This window comes from Platalea leucorodia (genome assembly GCF_965183815.1).
Source record: "Platalea leucorodia genome assembly, chromosome: W".
Classification (NCBI taxonomy): domain Eukaryota; kingdom Metazoa; phylum Chordata; class Aves; order Pelecaniformes; family Threskiornithidae; genus Platalea; species Platalea leucorodia.
The window spans coordinates 24,042,145-24,061,856 of record NC_138859.1 but is presented as its reverse complement, the minus strand read 5'-3'; positions in this window follow the sequence as shown (position 1 = coordinate 24,061,856).

Below are 19,712 nucleotides of genomic sequence, written 5' to 3'. Positions count from 1 at the left end.
TAAATTGTCCACAGGTGGGATATGAGCCTGAATTCAAAACTAAGCTTGATTCTGTTAATAATTCATATAGGGTCTATAATCATTCAGGAGCACTAATTTTGTTGAGGCTTATTAAACAGTCAAATAGGGGGAAGGCTGTTTAGTAAAAGTGGGTACTGACGAAGTGTGATAAATGGATATTTAAGTTTTGGAGCAAACAGTGTGGTACATATCCCTTGGCAAAAAAATATGAATGTAGGTGCAGAACACTTAGGATTTTTGGTCATTTGATCTTTAAACTTAAAGTGACAAATGCTTACAAACAACATACCCATCTTCCAAGAAGGCAATGTGATTACTTAACATGATGCTAGTCCTTATTTAACGTTTGGCTGTTAAACTGATATGTGTTTAACTTGTACATAAATATGATGTTATAGGAAGAATCTTCCTGTGCCCCTGACAAGTTTACCAAATGATGGGGACTTTTTAGTTAGGGCATAAGAGTGAGCATATAAACAAATGAGTAAACAAAAGTAGCTAGGTGACTTAGAACTACTTACTCTTAGCTCTTAAATGTCTAGCTAGGATTATGGCCACACAATAGCGGGTTCAATAGGATTCTGTGCAAACTTAAACCTGAAACTTGGAGGAAGAACAACAGGCTTCCTGTGGTGTTTTCAACCAGTTGCTCTAAGGTTGATGAACTGTCAGATGATTAGGTTGGTTGTGGTATATAAGGATGTAATGAAGTTAAGAAGCCCTGAGTACATCCTGAGGCCTTGCTGGTATTTGACCCTTTGAAAATGTGTTTTTGATAACAGTATATTCTAAACTTAAATATTACAGCTTCACAGGCATTCTATTTTGGCTATAATTCTTTTTTATTCTAAATGATTTGGAAGCAGGTTTGGCACTTCAGACTGATATATGAAGCATATTTTACTCTGTGTCTATAGGATAATTGATGAGATTTCTTCCAGTATTTTAGGTATCTCCCATCAACTGAGAATGGAAGATGCAATGTTAAACCATGTGACTGATTTAAAACTTTACTTTTTGTTTATGCAACTGCATGACACACTTACAGAATTGCATGATAACACATTTATATAAATTGTTATGCTTTTTTACATGCATTTCTTAAAATAAAAATCAAATTAAGATATTTTGTAATTTTAGCTTCTAGATGTTGCTATTGACTATTTTTACTTTAAGTGTATTTGACCACATAAAATTCTTAACATGACTCAGGGTTAACAAGTTGATTGTCATTGATTATCCCCTTCTTGATTATATAAATAATTGGCTCACTTAAATGCCATGAGGCTTTCTGTGTGTGGTATTGTTGTGGTTTAACCCCAGCCAGCAACTAAGCACCACACAGCTGCTTGCTCCCCTGCACCTGGTGAGATGGGGGAGATAATCAGAAGGGTGAAAGTGAGAAAACTCATGGGTTGAGATAAGAACAGTTTAATAATTGAAGTAAAATGAAATAGAACAGTAGTAATAGTAGTAGTAGTAGTAGTAATAATATAAAAATACAATAATAATATACAAAGCAAGTGGTACACTATACAGTTGCTCGTTACCCCGCTGACTGATGCCCAGCATGTCCCTGAGCAGCGATCCCTGGCCAATTCCCCCAGTTTACATACTGAGCATGATGTCATATGGTATGGAATAGCCCTTTGGCCAGTCTGGGTCAGCTGTCCTGGCTATGCTCCCTCCCAGCTTCTTGTGCACCTGGCAGAGCAGGGGAAGCTGAAAAGTCCTTGACTAGTGTAAACTCTACTTAGCAACAACTAAAACATCAGTGTGTTATCAACATTATTCTCATCCTAAATCCAAAACACAGCACTATACCAGCTACTAGGAAGAAAATTAACTCTATCCCAGCTGAAACCAGGACAGGTATATTTAATGTACTTATATTCATAAATTAGGCAAAAGAGAATGAGAATAGAGTTTCAGTATAAAGTATGCGATGGCAAATACATGGCAAGCTTATGCTTGTAAATATTTCTCTTCAGTTTCATGATTTCCTTTTGCATTAAGATAATTTAACTTTTTTATATGCTTTACAGGAAATGCTAAGGAACAGATTTAAATTTTGGGCATTATCTTTAGCTTTTCTTGTTTGAATTCAGACCTAAAAGCTACATCTGCTTTTTGTTTTTCTTTTTTCTGTAATGGAAAAAACCCCAACAAAGTAGATGGAAAATTTTCCGTGGCATGCTGTTACTTCTTACAGCCAGAGAAAGGGCAGGTGTGGGATCTTGCATTATTGAAGAAGGCCCTGTAAGGATATTGGGAAGGTGGAAGTCTGCTCCATGAAGGAATAACTATAACAGGATAAGTATTTCGGCAAGGTGTCTCTCTCTCCCCATAGATGCCTTAATAAAAGGGTTACTTTTGATGTGGTTACAGATATGAAGTGCCTTTTTCCAATGCATTTCATATATGGAACGGGATCTCCCCTAACAGCATAAACATCTTCAGAGAAGGTACCAATTTACAGTAGTACCTCTACATGAAACGCAAACAGTAGAACTGTGTAGGGTAGAGCTTTCTCCCTTAAAGCACTGTGAAGTTGGTTTAGTGTTTGGTGGGGGGTTTTTTTGTGGTTTTTTTTTTGGTTTTTTTGGTTTTTTTTTTTGTTTAGTCCTTTAGAAAAAAGGACTGTGGTGGGTTGACCCTGGCTGGGTGCCAGGTACCACCAAGCTGCTATCTCACTCCCCCTCCTCAGCAAGACAGGGGTAGAAAAAATGATGAAAAATCTTGTGGGTTGAGATAAGGACAGGGACATCACTCATCAATAACCATCATGGGCAAGACAGACTAGGGGAAGATGAATTAAATTTATTGCCAAATAAAAATAGAGAGGGATACTGAGAAACAAAAACAAAACTAAAAATGCCTTCCCCCCCCTTCTTCCCAGACTCAACTTCACTCCTAACTCTTCTGTCTCATCCCCCCACCCTGAGTGGCACAGAGGGGATGGGAAATGGGGGCTTGTGCTCAGTTCATAACACATTCTCGCTGCTGCTGCTCCCTCCTCATGCTTTTCCCCTGCTCTAATGTGGGGTTCCTCCCATGGGAGACAGTCCTTCACAAAATTATCTAATGATGTGGGCCCTTTCCATGGGCTGCAGTTCCCGCTAGGAGCCTGCTCTATGGGCTGCAGGGTGGATATCTGGTTCACTGTGGATCTCCATGGGCTGTGGGGGGACAGCCTGTGTCACTATGGTCTTCCACAGGCTGCAGGGGAATCTCTGTTCTGGCACCTGGCGCATCTTCTCCCCTTCTTCACTGACCTTGGTGTCTATATAGTTGCTTCTCTCACATTTTTCTCACTTCTCCCTCACAGCTGCTGCATCATGGTTTTTACCCTTTCTTAAATATGTTATTACAGAAGCACTACCAATGTCACTGATTGGCTCGGCTTTGGCCTGTGGTGGGTCTACTTTGGAGCTGGCTGGAACTGGCTCTGTCTGACATGGGGGCAGCTTCTGGCATCTTCTCCTTGTAGCCCCCCCACTACCAAAACCTTGCCATGTAAACTCAATACATTCTACCCTTCACCGATATGAATCACATATTTAAGAATTATCATTAAAATACATGCTTATCACGCAATCTTCAGCGAGTTTTGATGATGTCCATGGACACGGGTTGGAGAAAATGAAGTCACCCCTCAGCCTCCTTGCTCTCTACAGCTTCCTGAGGAGGGGAACTGGAGAGAGAGGTGCTGATCTCTTCTCCCTGGTATCCAGTGACAGGACACGTGGGAATGGTTCAAAGCTGTGTCAGGGGAGGTTCAGACTTGACATTAGGAAACATTTATTTTTCTGAGGGGGTGGTCAAACACTGGAGCAGGCTTCCTAGAGAGGTGGTCGATGCCCCAAGCATGTCAGTGTTTAAGAGGCATTTGGACAATGCCCTTAATATGCTTATCTTTTGGTCAGCCCTGAAGTGGTCAGTCAGTTGGACTAGATGATCATTGTAGGTCCCTTCCATCTGAACTATTCTATCCTTAAAAAATAATTCCCCATTCCAAAGTCAAAATACCATCATCGCAACACTGACAAAGGTCAACAATTTACACGCGCTCCACCCATTGTCATTTTATAACATTACAGCAACAAAAATTCCCCACAGTTATTCCGCTTTCTGGCAATATCTGGTCCAAGTTTTGCCTGTTACCTGTCCCAGTTACTGTCCTTATCTCAAATTCTTCAAGAGCCCTATGTCAGGTGCCAAACCGACAGTTAGGCATTTGTCTTCCAAAACAACTGCTATGCTTACTGAGGCCCTGCTTCCCAGGAAGTGGCCGGACGTTGCCAGCTCATGAGAAGTAGAGAATAAATACCCTTTTTGCTTTGCTTTTCTCATTAAACTGCCTTTATCTCAGCCTACGAGCTTATCCATCTCATTTTCTCCCCCTGTCAGGTTGAGGAGGGAGAGTGAGACAGGGACTGGGTGGGGGGTCTGGCAGCTAGCCAAGGTCAACCTACCACAGTCCTTTAAAACCAATTTTTAGTAGTGCTTGTCTGACTGAATTCTATGGTATTTGTGCAGGGGATTGCTGAAATAGGTTTGTTGTCAAAGTAGTTAGGTCTTATTTCAAGTTGAATGCCACATCAAAACTGAAATGCCTGTTTTTCTTCTCCTCTCCCAAGAAGTAGGATATTTTAATTTTTATGAGATAACAGTTGCATTTCCAGTGTTTACTGGTGTGATTAGATCACCAGTGATGCAAATTAATCTCTACAGGAAAATTCCCAAACATACCAATGGAGTTTTACTGAAATGAGCTGCGCAGTTTTGTCTGGTATGAGGAGGTATGCCAACCTTTCAGTGCAGTGTCAACATTTTCATCTTTTTAGCTACAAGTTTTCATTTTTAATGCCACATAATGTGGGTAACACAATGTGCGTTATGTTTGCCCATGCTGGACTTAATGTTTATGACTGTTTACTGGGGCAAGTGATCATATTGGAGAATTTAAAATCCAAGATCAAGGGACATTCATTTCTCTATTTGGAAAGTTGACTCAAAGCAGACCATCCAGACTGAGCACTTCCGAATTCTGAGCGTAAGTACCTATAGTGGGACTTAGCAGCTCAGTACAATATAATGATCCAAACTTGATCAGGCTTTAGCTTTGTCTTTGGATCCTGTTTGAGATGAAATTTGCCCCTTTAAGATACCTTTATTAATATTATAGGATCCTTGCTCCAAAGTCTACATTCTTGTTGCTTGGTGGTACAAAGTACTACAAATGGACTCAGTTTTTGATGTGTAATTGTGCATTATGTGCTGATATGATATGCCATAAATTTGAGAAAGTCATTACTGGTAGCTAAAGAAGAAACAGGTTTTTGTGTTTATTTGCTATGTCCGAGTGAAGAAAATACTGAGACCATTTCTGCTTTATGTTGAGAGCAAATGTATCAAAGGGGCACATCAGCATGAGGAAACAGAACTGAGGACCAGGTTTCTGACTCTCATAAAGAACTGAATGCAGTAGAAGAAGCAAGTGTTGGCATGTGGGATGTAAAGCAGCAGAACATCAGCAGCCTGTACTTTAAATGAAATGAAAATAGAGGTGTAAAACTGATAAGATGGCACTATTGAAATAAAAGCAAGAATCAACACCTACAATGGCAACCCAAAACACTGTGCTTTGAGTGCTTATTTGTGTAGATACAAATCTGTACTAGTTTTAAAAAAGTGTTGATTATTAAAATGACTAGAGTCACAGCTTCTTTAAGAAGCTGTCTCACTGTTGCCTTTTGTCCTATATAATAAGATACAGATGACAAAGAATTTTTTTTAATGCCAAATTCTTTTCAGTGCATATTTCTCTATTCCCTATGGGTTGGTGGCTGGTATTGTAGTAACACTTGTAGTTGGGTTTCTCATGCCAATGTTACTTTGGCTCAAGCTCCCTGAGTAGGATATCTTTATTAAATCTCCTTGTATCTAAGATCAGAATGCAGCATTTATTCCCAAATAGCAGTAAGCCTGGTTATCACAAACTGAGGCTTAATTTACAGAGAGAAAATAAAAACTAAGTAGTACAATTATATCTGTCTTCTCAGTACAACCACGCAGGGTAGAATAATGTGTAATTAGTCCTTACCCAAGGCAAGTCTTGTACTTACTAACCTTATAGGCACCTGAAAGAGTTCTATAGAGTCAAGTACCTCCCTCTCTGCAGGCTTCTCACTGTGAGGCTGCTCACAACCTGTGCCAAAAAAAAAAGCACTTCCACAGTCTCTCTTTAGTACAAATCCTGCAGAATTCCTGGATTCCAATCTGGATGATTCTAATGCTAAATGAGTAGCATTTCAGTGTAATGCTATTTTTAATCCATACATAGGTGACAATATTTCTCGGTTACATTACCCTGGAGCAAGTTCTTATTTTGTTTGTTTTCTGTTTGCTTTTGTAACTGGTATGCATGTATTTTAAAAAATATATATATGTGTATGTATGTCAAGGAATTTTATATATTTCATCTATAAAATATGGAGTTCCTTGATTTTTTTTCATTTTTCTTCCAGTTAATATGCCGTATCTGAAAGGATTCAACTGAACACAAGCCTGATGCTTACAATGTCATATACTGTAGTTAGAAAGTGGTCATCTTTGTATAAGACCAACTCAAACATCAGTGTAAGATTACCTTCCCTTGTGATGAACCAGGACCATGTTTGCTAAATGAACCACCAAAGCTGGGTTGCTCGTGAAAAATGTTTAAATCCAAGGAAAGAGTTAGTCACTGACTGTGTAATAGCCAAATGCATTTACCTAATTAGACTCAAGGTGCCTTAGCTGCCTGGCACTCCACTTGCTATTCCTCCAGCAAGAGCTACTTGAAAATGTGGCTGCATCTTAATTCATTTTGCTTTTTTTTTTTTGCTTCAGTCCCACAGCCAGCCAGACTCGCCATGATTTAGTTTGTTATTAGGGAAATATTACAATTTGAAAATATTTTGTTTGGAGGTTTTGTTAGGTTTTTGGGGGTTGTTGCTGTTGTTTTGACAGGACTATGAGAATGCTTAATGGTAAATTACTTTTAACTTGCTCTTCCTGGTTCATGTGTTTTCAGGCTCTTCCTATAGCTCTTTCTAATGGTTTAATAATAAAAGCAATTGTCATGGTTTAACCCCAGCTGGCAACTAAGCACCACACAGCCGCTCGCCCCCTGGTGGGATGGGGGAGAGAATTGGAAGAGTAAAAGTGAGAAAACTCGTGGGTTGAGATAAAGACAGTTTAATAGGTAAAGCAAAAGCCGCGCATGCAAGCAAAGCAAACCAAAGAATTAATTCACTACTTCACTGCTACTACTACATTCTATACTACATTCTATAATACTACATTCACTTCACTACTCGGTGACAAGTGGCATTCCTCAGGGGCGGTATTGGGACCGGCACTGTTTAACATCTTTGTCGGTGACATGGACAGTGGGATTGAGTGCACCCTCAGCAAGTTTGCCGATGACACCAAGCTGTGTGGTGTGGTTGACACACTGGAGGGTAGGGATGCCATCCAGAGGGATCTTGACAGGTTGGAGAGGTGGGCCCATGGGAACCTCCTGAATTTCAACAAGGCCAGGTGCAAGGTCAGGGTGCACCTGGGTCAGGGTAATCCCAAGCACAAATACAGGCTGGGTGGAGAATGGATAGAGAGCAGCTCTGAGGAGAAGGACTTGGGGGTGTTGGTTGATGAGAAACTCAACGTGACCCGGCAATGTGCACTAGCAGCCCAGAAAGCCAACCGTATCCTGGGCTGCATCAGAAGTGTGGCCAGCAGGTCCAGGGAGGTGATTATCCCCCTCTGCTCCACTCTCGTGAGGCCCCACCTGGAGTACTGCGTTCAGCTCTGGGGCCCCCAACATAAGAAGGACGTGGACCTGTTGGAGCGAGTCCAGAGGAGGGCCACGAAGGTGATTGGGGGCTGGAGCACCTCTCCTATGAGGACAGGCTGAGAGAGTTGGGGTTGTTCAGCCTGGAGAAGAGAAGGCTCTGGGGAGACCTTATAGCAGCCTTCCAGTACCTGAAGGGGGCCTACAAGAAAGCTGGAGATGGACTTTTTATAAGGGAGCATAGTGATAGGACAAGGGGTAATGGTTTTAAACTGAAAGAGGGTAGATTTAGATTAGATATAAGGAAGTTGTTCTTTACTGTGAGGGTGGTGAGGCACTGGAACAGGTTGCCCAGAGAAGTTGTGGATGCCCCCTCCCTGGAAATGTTCAAGGCCAGGTTGGATGGGGCTTTGAGTAACCTGGTCTAGTGAAAGGTGTCTCTGCCCATGGCAGGGGGTTTGGAACTACATGATCTTTAAGGTCCCTTCCAACCCAAACCATTCTATGATTCTATGATTCCCATCGGCAGGCAGGTGTTCAGCCATCCCCAGGAAAGCAGGGCTCCATCATGCATAACAGTTACTTGGGAAGACAAATGCCATAACTCCGAATGTTCCCCCTTCCTTCCTCTTCCCCCAGCTTTATATGCTGAGCATGACGTCATATGGTCTGGAATATCCCTTTGGTCAGTTGGGGTCAGCTATCCCAGCCGTGTCCCCTCCCAACTTCTTATGCACCCCCAGCCTACTCGCTGGTGGGGTGGTGTGAGAAGCAGAAAAAGCCTTGACTCTGTGTAAGCACTGCTCAGCAATAACTAAAACATCCCTGTGTTATCAACACTGTTTTCATCACAAATCCAAAACATAGCCCCATACTAGCTTCTATGAAGAAAATTAACTCTATCCCAGCCAAAACCAGCACAGCAATATAAATGGAGGCAACGTGACCTAGAGGATAAAATGAGGCTAAGGACCAGAAAGGGACTCTTATCACAGCAAATCTTTTCTCTTTTTTCAGCTTCATTTTTCCACTGTAACAACAGAGGTAATGATTCTCAGGCCCTTTATCTAAAATACAGCCAGTGCCTGAAAGGTGTTATAAAAATGCTAGAGGTATATTTAACTATGCATATTTGGACTCCTCTTATTGGTTGATTTTTACTTTTAGATTTTATTCACACAGTCTGTACATTTAGTTAATATATTTTGTTTCCTCAAAGCATTTTGGTGGGGATGGTTTTCAGTTTGTTGGTGTACTCTTTTGTGAGAGAAGTACAAACAAAGCTACTGCATGGCAAACGTAGGTGGAGAGACACTCCCTGCAGCTCAGAGCACTCATCTTCAGAGAACTGCAATGCCTCTCTAATATTTTTGCCTGACTAGTGAATTTGCAGTATAGTGAGACAGGATGATGTCCTATTGTGAATCTTCAGTTGTAATATCACTGAGAACAGAACACAGATCTGAGGAGATGAAAAGCAATTTCATTCATTGTATCTCATTCCCATTTATCTACTCTTTACAATAGTGTACTCTGGTTAGCTTTATATTTACATTGTTACACTGTGAAATGGTTTGTGCACTGATCCATTTGACTTTGATAATGCCTCTGGGAGACCAGGTCAAACTAGGTTTAAACAGGATTAGATTAAAGTAGATTCTCCTTAGTTGTATTTGAAGTACCATGGGATTTATGAGGGGAAAGTAGATTTATGACCCTGGAAAAAACTTGATCCCTTTCAGTCAGCTTTAGAGGGAGACTGAATTGATTCCCTTGATTGCTGTAATGGACTCATCTGATGGACAATATCCATATTGATTCATGTACTTCTGCTAGCAGTTCACTTTCTGACCACATAAGAACAAAAACTTGGATGTTTTTCTGCCAGTTTAGTCACTGCAACAGCTCATGGAGATTTCAGTGAGTACTGGATTTAGTGCAAGGAAGAGGCAGGGACAGGAAGAAGAGATGAGACCATCACACACATATTAGCATGGGCTGCTGTGGAATCGCAGCTTCAGTCTTGGTGCTGAGATGAATTGGCTGGTAACTTCAAGCATCCAGCAGTGATGCAAAGGTTGACATTTGCCATCATGGCTTCAAGGTTTGCTAGCTAGGTCTGAGCCCCCAACCTGCAGGCTGGTGAGAATAGCAGTAATGGGTTTATGTTTGATTTAAGATAGGGTTTTAGCTGACATTAGTAACTCGGTCTCTTACAATAATAATCAACAGTGGGAATAGTTCACCGATTCCTCAGCAAGATTTTCTAAGCTAGAGTTTGGAAATTATATTATGTTAGGAAATGGCCTCGAGGTACATGTTAATTAACTCAGCATTAGGCACTTAACATAAGCAAAGGTTGTTGTGTTTAACAGTTTGTCATTTGGTGGGAGTGAATCATATGTCGGCACAGAGTCATCTCTCAGTGTGGACCAACCTTCAGTAAATAGAGGTATTTAACTTTCATACACAAATTATTGCTGGAGGCCAAAGGTTATACCAGTGAATAATAACATTAGAACTTTTACATCCCTCTTCCTTTTTATTTCCTAGAGCCCTTTATGAATGTGTTGCTGTCCCTGTTGAACAGAGACAAAGCCGAAGCACAGAAAGGGTGAGGACACAGCTGTGCTGTCCTGACTCTAGCTGAGCTGTATTATTAGGTTACTACCCCCAGGTACTTGTTACTTCTCCAGCCCTAATTTTTCCACCTCCTCCATCCTAACATATGCAATTGCTCCCTTATTTGGTTTTGTCCAAATGATCCAAGTTAAAAAGCTGCATTTTAAAGAGCGGTACAGCAGACCATATAGAGCATGGGTGAAGGAGCAGCCACTCACTGTGCAGTTATGCTTCCAGGGACAGAGGCACAACATCAAGTGCAGCACATCAGCTTTGTCCTAAATTGCCTCTGATCACAAGACACAGCAATGATAGCGCCAGGCCCCAGACCCAGCCCTCCTGGCTCCTACACTGGTAAAGGCAGTGCTGAGCTGTGTTTAGTTCAGTATAGCTCTCAGATGTCAGTCACCTCTAGCTGATAGCCTCAAAAGGCTCATCTTCCAGAATTGCCCAGATATCACTGATCCTTCAAGGATGCCTCTACCACATCCCTGCTTTCCCCCAAGCTCCAGGGTGACGACAGCGTCTCTCTCCACCCAAGGTAAGGGAAGGTAAGGGTGAGGTTCAACACCCCGTTTCTTGGTCACTGAGCAGGTGCTAAACAAGCTGCACTTCCATCATGTCGTGCTAGTGGGTGAATACAGTTGCCTAGAAGCAACTACTCCTATTTTTAGCTTGCAGCAAACTCTACCCCAAAATATCTATGTATTCCAGTGTTTCTATGCAGGCTAAAATCCCCCCACCATCGTGCTTTGTCCTCAGCCGGTCTATTAAAAAATCTTTAATTGCTGTCACTTTAGTACAGGAAACAACTCTGTCACACCCATGCCAAACAATAAAAACAACAATAGGCAAGAATTTACTTACTCTTGGAACTGTAACATTTCCATTCCCAAATATCCAACACAAACCCAGAAACACCCTTATTCCATAATGTGTTACTCCTGTAGCTGCTTCATCTGGCTTTTACTTTCTTCATTCATACCTCCTCTCCTCCTGGTAGTAGTTTACCACCATCTGAAGCAAACCCATCTCTGATTTACTTAAAGCAGTTCACATGGTTTAAAAAGCTACTGCGAGGGTTATTTTTTAACTAACTGAAGTAGTTAATGCCAAGAATGTATCTTTGCAGAGCTTATTAATACTAGAGAAAGAAAGTTAATATATGTACAGCCTGCTTTTAAGTATTAGTATGCTGTTTTGGGCTAGAAATAGAGGGCTATTTTTTAAAAAAGCTGACACAAGTATATCATTATTGACTGTAAATCCTAAGCAGTCAGGGTAGCTTCCACTTTTTTCTGCTAACTGTGCCTTCCTCTTAGTGAAGACATGCTGACTACTCCCAGTCACCTTGTCCATCACCTTCCCAGTGATTGAGGTGAGGCTGACCGGCCTGTAGCTCCCTGGGTCCTCCTTCTTGGAGGTAGGAGCAACATTTGCTTTTCTCCATTCCCCAGGCACATCTCCCAGTTGCCATGATTGTGCCATTATTGAGAGTGGCCTTGCAATGACATCTGCCAGCTCCCTCAGCCCTCCTGGGTGCATCCCATCAGGGCCCATGGACTTATGTATGTCCAGTTTGCTTAAGTATTTCCTGACCTGATCCTCTTCCACCAAGGGTACGTCTTCCTTGCTCCAGGCTTTCCCCCTGGTCTCTGGGACCTGGGATTCCTAGTAAAGACTGAGGCAAAGGCGGCATTCGGTACCTCAGCCTTTTCCACGTCCCATGTCACCATGTCTCACTCAGCAGCAGGCCCACATTTTCCCTAGCCTTCCTTTTCTCACCTGTGTACTCAGAGAAGCCCTTCTTGTTGCCTTTGACATCCCTGGCCAGATTCAATTCCATTGGGGCTTTGGCTTTCCTAACCCCATCCCTGCATGCTCAGACAGTGCCTCTGTATTCCTTCCAGGTTACCCATCCTTGCTTCCACCCTCTGTATGCTTCCTTTTTGTGTTTGAGTTTGGCCAGGAGCTCCTTGTCCATCCACGCAGGCCTCCTGGCATTTTTGCCTGACTTCCTGCTCGTTGGGATGGATCGCTCTTGAGCTTGGAGGAGGTGATGCTTGAATATTAACCAGCTTTCTTGGGCCCCTCTTCCCTCCAGGGCCTTATCCCTTGGGACTCTACCAAGCAGATCCCTGAAAAAGCACTTCCTTGTTTACATGCAATTGCTACAGGTGACCCTGCTTAAGCCGTGTTTTGTTGATTTTGTGATCCCTTCCTTTCATATCACTCCAGGCCCTTTGCTCATCAGCCCTGTCCATCACTCCCTCACAGGGTTGCTGGTAACTCTCTCCTTGCCCCATCGTTCCTAGTTTAAAGCCCTCCTAACCAGGTCAGCCATCCTGCTGGCAAAAATACCTTTGCCCTTGTTAGTGAGGTGGATCCCATCTCTCCCAAGCAGATGCTGATCTGCAAAGAGGGTCCTAGGGTCCTATGACCAAAACCCTGTCACCATCACCAGTTCTGCAGCCAATTATTGACCTGTATTATCAGTGCCCTCCTCCTCACACCCTTTTCCCTTACTGGCACAATTGAGGAGAACACCACCTGTGCCCCCATGACCCTGACTACCACCCCTCAGAGCTCTGTAGTCACTTTTGAGCGTCCCCCAGAAACATCATTGGTGTCCACGTGGAAGAACAGCACAGGGTACTAGTCAGAGGGTCAGACAAACCTCAGCAGTCTCTCTGCAACATCCTGGATCCAGGCACCTGGCAGGCAGCAAACCTCTCTAGAGGTTAGGTCAGGTCAGCAGATGGGTGCCTCTGTCCTCCTGTCGTGGTTTAACCCCAGCCAGCAACTAAGCATCACAAAGCCACTCGCTCACTCCCCCACACTCGGTGGGATGGGGGAGAGAATTGCAAGGGTGAAAGTGAGAAAACTCATGGGTTGAGATAAGAACAGTTTAATAATTGAAGTAAAATGAAATAGAACAGTAGTAATAGTAGTAGTAGTAATAATAATATAATAATACAATAATAATATACAAAGCAAGTGATACACTATACAGTTGCTCACCACTCGCTGACTGATGCCCAGCATGTTTCCGAGCAGCAATCCCTGCCCCCTGGCCAACTCCCCCCCAGTTTATATACTGTGCATGATGTCATATGGTATGGAATAGCCCTTTGGCCAGTCTGGGTCAGCTGTCCTGGCTGTGCCCCCTCCCAGCTTCTTGTGCACCTGGCAGAGCATGGGAAGCTGAAAAGTCCTTGACTAGTATAAACACTACTCAGCAACAACTAAAACATCAGCGTGTTATCAACATTATTCTCATCCTAAAGCCAAAACACGTCACTATGCCAGCTACTAGGAAGAAAATTAACTCTATCCTGGCTGAAACCAGGACAGTATCCACCCCTGCAGCAGGGAGTCACCCGTTACTATCACTCGCTGCTTCTTCCTGGTGGCCTTGCATGGTTTAGGGTCAGGTGGCCCAGACCCTTTGCTTGAAGACACATCTGACTCCTCTTCAACTTTGAAGGGGATTAACCTCTTCTGTTGTTGTAAGCTCTTAGGTGGGGCAGGAACTTTCCTCTTGGTGTCAAAAGTCACCAGCTTCCAATCTTCTTTTTCTCCTAATGTTGTACTTACTGTTATACTAGGGGTAGACACTGCCTGCATCTCTACTGCAGTTGGGGTCTGGGGCTTTTCAAGCTGTTGTGTCTCTGAAGAAGAGAGCTATTGTGTCTCCCTTTCATCTTCTCTGAGGCTGCGCAGCCTACTCACTTCCTCCTATAACTCCTCTACTTGGCAACATAGCTCCTCCAAGACAGCGTACCTCCTACGGGAAAGAAGGCCATCTCTCCCAGCATCATTGAGAGGCCCACTCCCTGTAGCCTGGGACTTGGAGGGCTGCATCCACCATCTGAAGCTCTGTCTGAGTTGAAGCCTCTGCCCTGGCAGGGGCAGCTGCTCCAACACCTGCTGGAGAAACTGCCCTGTGGCATGCCACCACCATACCTGAGACTGTTTACACTGGTTTGAATTCAGCTGATGCCCCTTGTTTTGTGCCCTTCTGCACAAACTGCTGCATCTGTTGGTTGCCTCTGTTGCAAACTTCTGCGTCTGGGAGCAGCACTCTGAGAGTGGTGCTCTACGCCTGACTTTTATATAGGCATGTCATAGAATCATAGAATCATAGAATCATAGAATACCAAGTTGGAAGGGACCTCAAGGATCATCTGGTCCAACCTTTCTAGGCAAGAGCACAATCTAGACGAGATGGCCCAGCACCACGTCCAGCTGAGTCTTAAACATGTTCAGCATAGCGGAGTCAACCACTTCCCTGGGGAGATTATTCCAATGATTGACTGTTCTCATTGTGAAAAATTTTCCTCTCTTGTCCAATCGGAATCTCCCTGGGAGTAACTTGTACCTGTTGCCCCTTGTCCTCACCATGTGACTCCTTGTAAAAAGGGAGTCTCCATCTTTGTAGCTCCCCTTTAAGTACTTGTACATGGTGATGAGATCACCTCTAAGCCTTCTTTTCTCAAGGCTGAACAAACCCAGCTCTCTCAGCCTATCCTCATATGGCAGGCTTCCCAGACCCTTGATCATCTTGGTGGCCCTTCTCTGGACCCCCTCCAGCCTGTCCACATCTTTTTTGTATAACAGGGACCAGAACTGTACACGGTATTCCAGGTGTGGCCTGACAAGCGCTGAGTAGAGAGGGATAATGACTTCTTTATCTCTGCTGGTGATGCCCTTGTTGATGCAACCCAGCATCCTATTGGCCTTCTTGGCCGCAGCAGCACACTGTTCACTCATATTGAGCTTCCTGTCCACCAGGACCCCCAGGTCCCTTTCCACGGAGGTGCTCTCCAGCCAGGTGGATCCCAGTCTGAGCTGCACTCCTGGATTATGTTTTCCCAGGTGCAAGACCTTACACTTGTCCTTGTTAAACTTCATAAGGTTCTTGTTAGCCCACTCTTCCAGCCTATCCAGGTCTTCCTGCAGGGTGGCTCTGCCTTCCAGAGTGTCTACTTCCCCACTCAGTTTGGTGTCATCTGCCAACTTCATCAGGCTAACCTTGATCCCGTTATCCAGACCGCTTATGAAGATATTGAATAGTGTTGGGCTCAATATCGATCCCTGGGGGACCCCACTTGTGACGGGTTGCCAGTTTGAAAAAGAGCTATTTACCACCACCCTTTGGGCGCAGCCCGTCAGCCAATTCCTCACCCACTGCACAGACCATTTGTCTAGGCCATAACGCATCAGTTTCTCCAGGAGGAGGCCGTGAGGAACTGTATCGAAAGCCTTGGAGAAGTCCAAGTAGACAACGTCGACTGCTCGCCCCATATCAACCGAGCAGGTCACTTTATCATAGAAGGCCACCAGATTTGTCAGGCATGATCTGCCCTTGGTGAAGCCGTGTTGGCTTTTCCCAATCACGTGCTTCATTTGACTCGTGATGGCCCCCAGGAGGATCCGTTCCATAACTTTCCTGGGGATTGAAGTAAGACTGATGGGCCTATAATTACCCGGATCCTCTCTTGAGCCCTTCTTGTAGATAGGGGTAACATTTGCCTTCCTCCAGTCCTCTGGGACATCCCCCAATCTCCACGACTTCTCGAAGATGAGAGAGTGTGGCCCTGCAATGACATCAATGACATCATATGTCCATAGAAGAAGCTAAAAGGTTGCTTGATGCTTCTTAAATAGGGGGCAGCTGTAGTGAACTGTATGGGTACCCTGGGTCAAGGGCAGCAGACAATGTGTTTCAGAAGCTGCTAGAGCTTCCTCAGGCCCATACCATTGTGATTCCCCTTTACTTGTCCTTACTTGGCAGCAGCAAGCACGCTCAAGTTTCTCACAAGGTTCACAGGAGTTGCTCCCTTCCCTCCCTTCCCTCCCTTCCCATTTATGTTCCTTCCTTCCTTCCTGCCTGCCTTCCTGCCTGCCTGCCTGCCTTCCTTCCTTCCTTCCTTCTTTCCTTCCTTCTTTCCTTCCTTCCTGTACCGGGTTTGGCTGGGAAAGAGTTAATTTTCTTCATAGTAGCTTGTATGGTGCTATGTTTTGGATTTGTGATCAAAACAGTGTTGATTACACAAGGATGTTTTAGTTATTGCCGAGCAGTGCTTACACAGAGTCTGGGCTTTTTCTGCTTCTCACACCACACCACCAGCGAGTAGGCTGGGGGTGCACAAGAAGTTGGGAGGGGACACAGTAGAAAGGCTGATCTTACTTCTGACCCTAATGAAGGGACTTCTGTTATGCAGCTGTGAGAATCAAGTAATGAATACTCTGACCAGGAATAAAGGGGCCCTGCCTCCAGCCAGGGGGAGGAAAGGGACAAATGGGTTTACTGGACTGAGTGGGTTCGATGGACTGGCACATCAGACCCACAGGAGTATAAGGCTTTAGTGGACACCCATGCACAGTGTACTCTAATACCTATCATCAGATTACAAAGGGGCAGAACCCATCTGTATTTCTGGAGTGACAGGGGGATTCCAACAGTTGTCTGTGTTGGAGGCCGAGGTAAGCCTAACTGGGAATGAGTGGCAAATGACCTATTTGACTGGCCCAGAGGCCCCTTGTATCCTTGGCATAGACTACCTCAGGAGAGGGTATTTCAAGGACCCAAAAGGGTACCGGTGGGCTTTTGATATAGCTGCATTGAGTACAGAGAAGATTAAACAGCTGTCTAGCTTGCCTGATCTCTCAGAGGATCCTTCTGTTGTGGGATTGCTGCAGGTTGAAGAACAGCAGGTGCCAATTGCTACCATGACATTGCAGCGGCAAAAATATTGCACCAACCCAGACTCCCTGGTTCCCATGCATGAGCTGATTTGACGACTGGAGAGCCAAGGAGTGATCAGCAAGACTCACTCACCCTTTAATAGTTCCATATGGCCAGTGCAAAAGTCTGACGGAGGGTGGAGGCTAACAGTGGAATATCGTGGCCTGAACAAAGTCACGCTGCCACTGACTGCTGCCGTACTGGACATGCTAGAACTCTAGTATGAACTGGAGTCATAGGCAGCCAAGTGGTATGCCACAAATGATATTGCCAATGCATTTTTGCTTGATCCCTTTGACAGCAGAGTGCAGGCCACAGTTTGTTTTCACGTGGAGGGGTGTCCAATACACGTGGAACTGACTGCCCCAGGGGTGGAAGCACAGCCCTACCATTTGCCATGGACTGATATAGACTGCACTGGAACAGGGTGAAGCCCCTGAACACCTGCAATATATTGATGACATCATTGTGTGGGCCAATGCAGCAGAGGAAGTGTTTGACAAAGGGAAAAGAAAAATACGGATTCTTCTGAAAGCTGTTTTTGCCATAAAACAAAGTAAGGTCAAGGGACCTGCACAGTTACCCAGGACCACGTACAGATGGCTTTTGAATATCTCCAGGGAAGGAGACTCCACAACCTCCCTGGGAAACCTGCTCCACTGCTCAGTCACCCTCACAGTAATAAAGTGTTTCCTGATGTTCAGATGGAACCTCCCGTGCTTCCGTTTGTGCCCATTGCCTCTTGTCCTGCCACTGGGCACCACTGAAAAGAGCCTGGCTCTTTTTTCTTTGCACCCTCCCTTCAGATATTTCTATAAGTTGATGACATCCCCCCGAGCCTTCTCTTCTCTAGGCTAAACAGTCCCAGCTCGCTCAGCCTTTCCTTGTATAACAGATGCTCCTCCTGTCCCTTAATCATCTTAGTGGCCCTTCACTGGACTCTCTCCAGTACGTCCATGCCTCTCTTGTACTGAGGAGCCCAGAACTGGACACAGGGCTCCAGGCGTGGCCTCACCAATGCTCAGTAGAGGGGAAGAATCACCTCCCTCAAACTGCTTGCAACAATCTTCCTAATGCAGCCCAGGATACCATTAGCCTTCTTTGCAGCAAGGGCACATTGCTGGCTCATGTTCAACCTGGTGCCCACCAGGTGCTGGAGAGGTTGAAGTTGAAGCTGGTCCCGGACCCGGGGGTGCCACATAGTCCTCTATCCTTTCCTCCGCCTTTCTAGGTTTCTCTCTCACCTTCAAACACCTCTGTCCAATACTACATGCTGAACAACACCGCTTCAACTTCCCTAACTCTTTCTGATTTTCCTTTTCCAAAGCCAACGCCATGGGATCTTGGGGAGCTAAATTAAAACCGCAATCTTTCTGCCACTCAGGGTGATTTCGGAGGGTGAAAAACATATCCGCATACATAGCTTCGTCCCATTTTCCCTCCCTCCTTAAGAACAACAGGAGTTGCAACAAGGCATTATACTTCAGAGTCCCATTCAAAGGCCACTTCTCTTCATCTTCTAGTTTATACAATGGCCACCACTGATTACAATACTTGATTAAAGTTTTCTTATTCACATTTCCTCCAGGAGGACCCCCTATGTCCTTCCAGTGATATAAAATCCAACCTAATGGAGTTTTCTTTGATATCTCTTTACTTTGCTGTGACCCTCCCATTTTATTGGTCCCAGTTCTCTCCTGTATTCCCACAGTATCTTAATAGTTAATTCCACGGTTCACACTTTACCACTTAGAGGGTTACAGAATTACTGTTTTACATCCGTACAACCTCTTTCTTTCGCTTCGTCCGTCTCCGGCCGTTTCCCTCGCGGGACAACGAAACCGCGGATCAGGACTCCGCACTCACTTCGTACTAAGAGTACGTCTCATTCACACACACACAGGACAGCATACACACTTTTGACGACAAAACACTCAAATGTCAATACAAAGTACGTCTCATTCACACACGCTCAGGACAGTATTGACACTTTTGACAACAAAACGCTCACCTACCAATACAATGAACAAAAATCCTAAAAGCAAACACAGAGCAACTACTTGTCCTTATAACATGCCAAACACAATCCCAAAATCAAATAACCGAGTTCCAAAGCCAAGATCCAATATACCCAAATGCAAGCGTTCCAAATGAGCACCGAAGCGCTCCCAGATGAGCACCGAAGCGCTCCCAGATGTATACCTTTAAGGCGCTAGCAGCCCGGTATACTCCACCAAGCGTGAACCACTCACGGCTTACAGGGGTTTCTGACAAATGACTAGTCCCAAACCAAATTTAAGAAAGAATACCTTTTTCCAAAGACAGTTCTTGTCTGCTCCCGCAGCGATCCGATTGAGGCAAGGAGTCCCTCCGGAAATTTTCCGGGGGTACCCTAGGGAATCCAGTTCTCAACGGGTCCTGCAGCTGAGCAGAGAGGGTCCCATCTGGGGTGCCAAAACTGATACAAAAATTCACGGATGC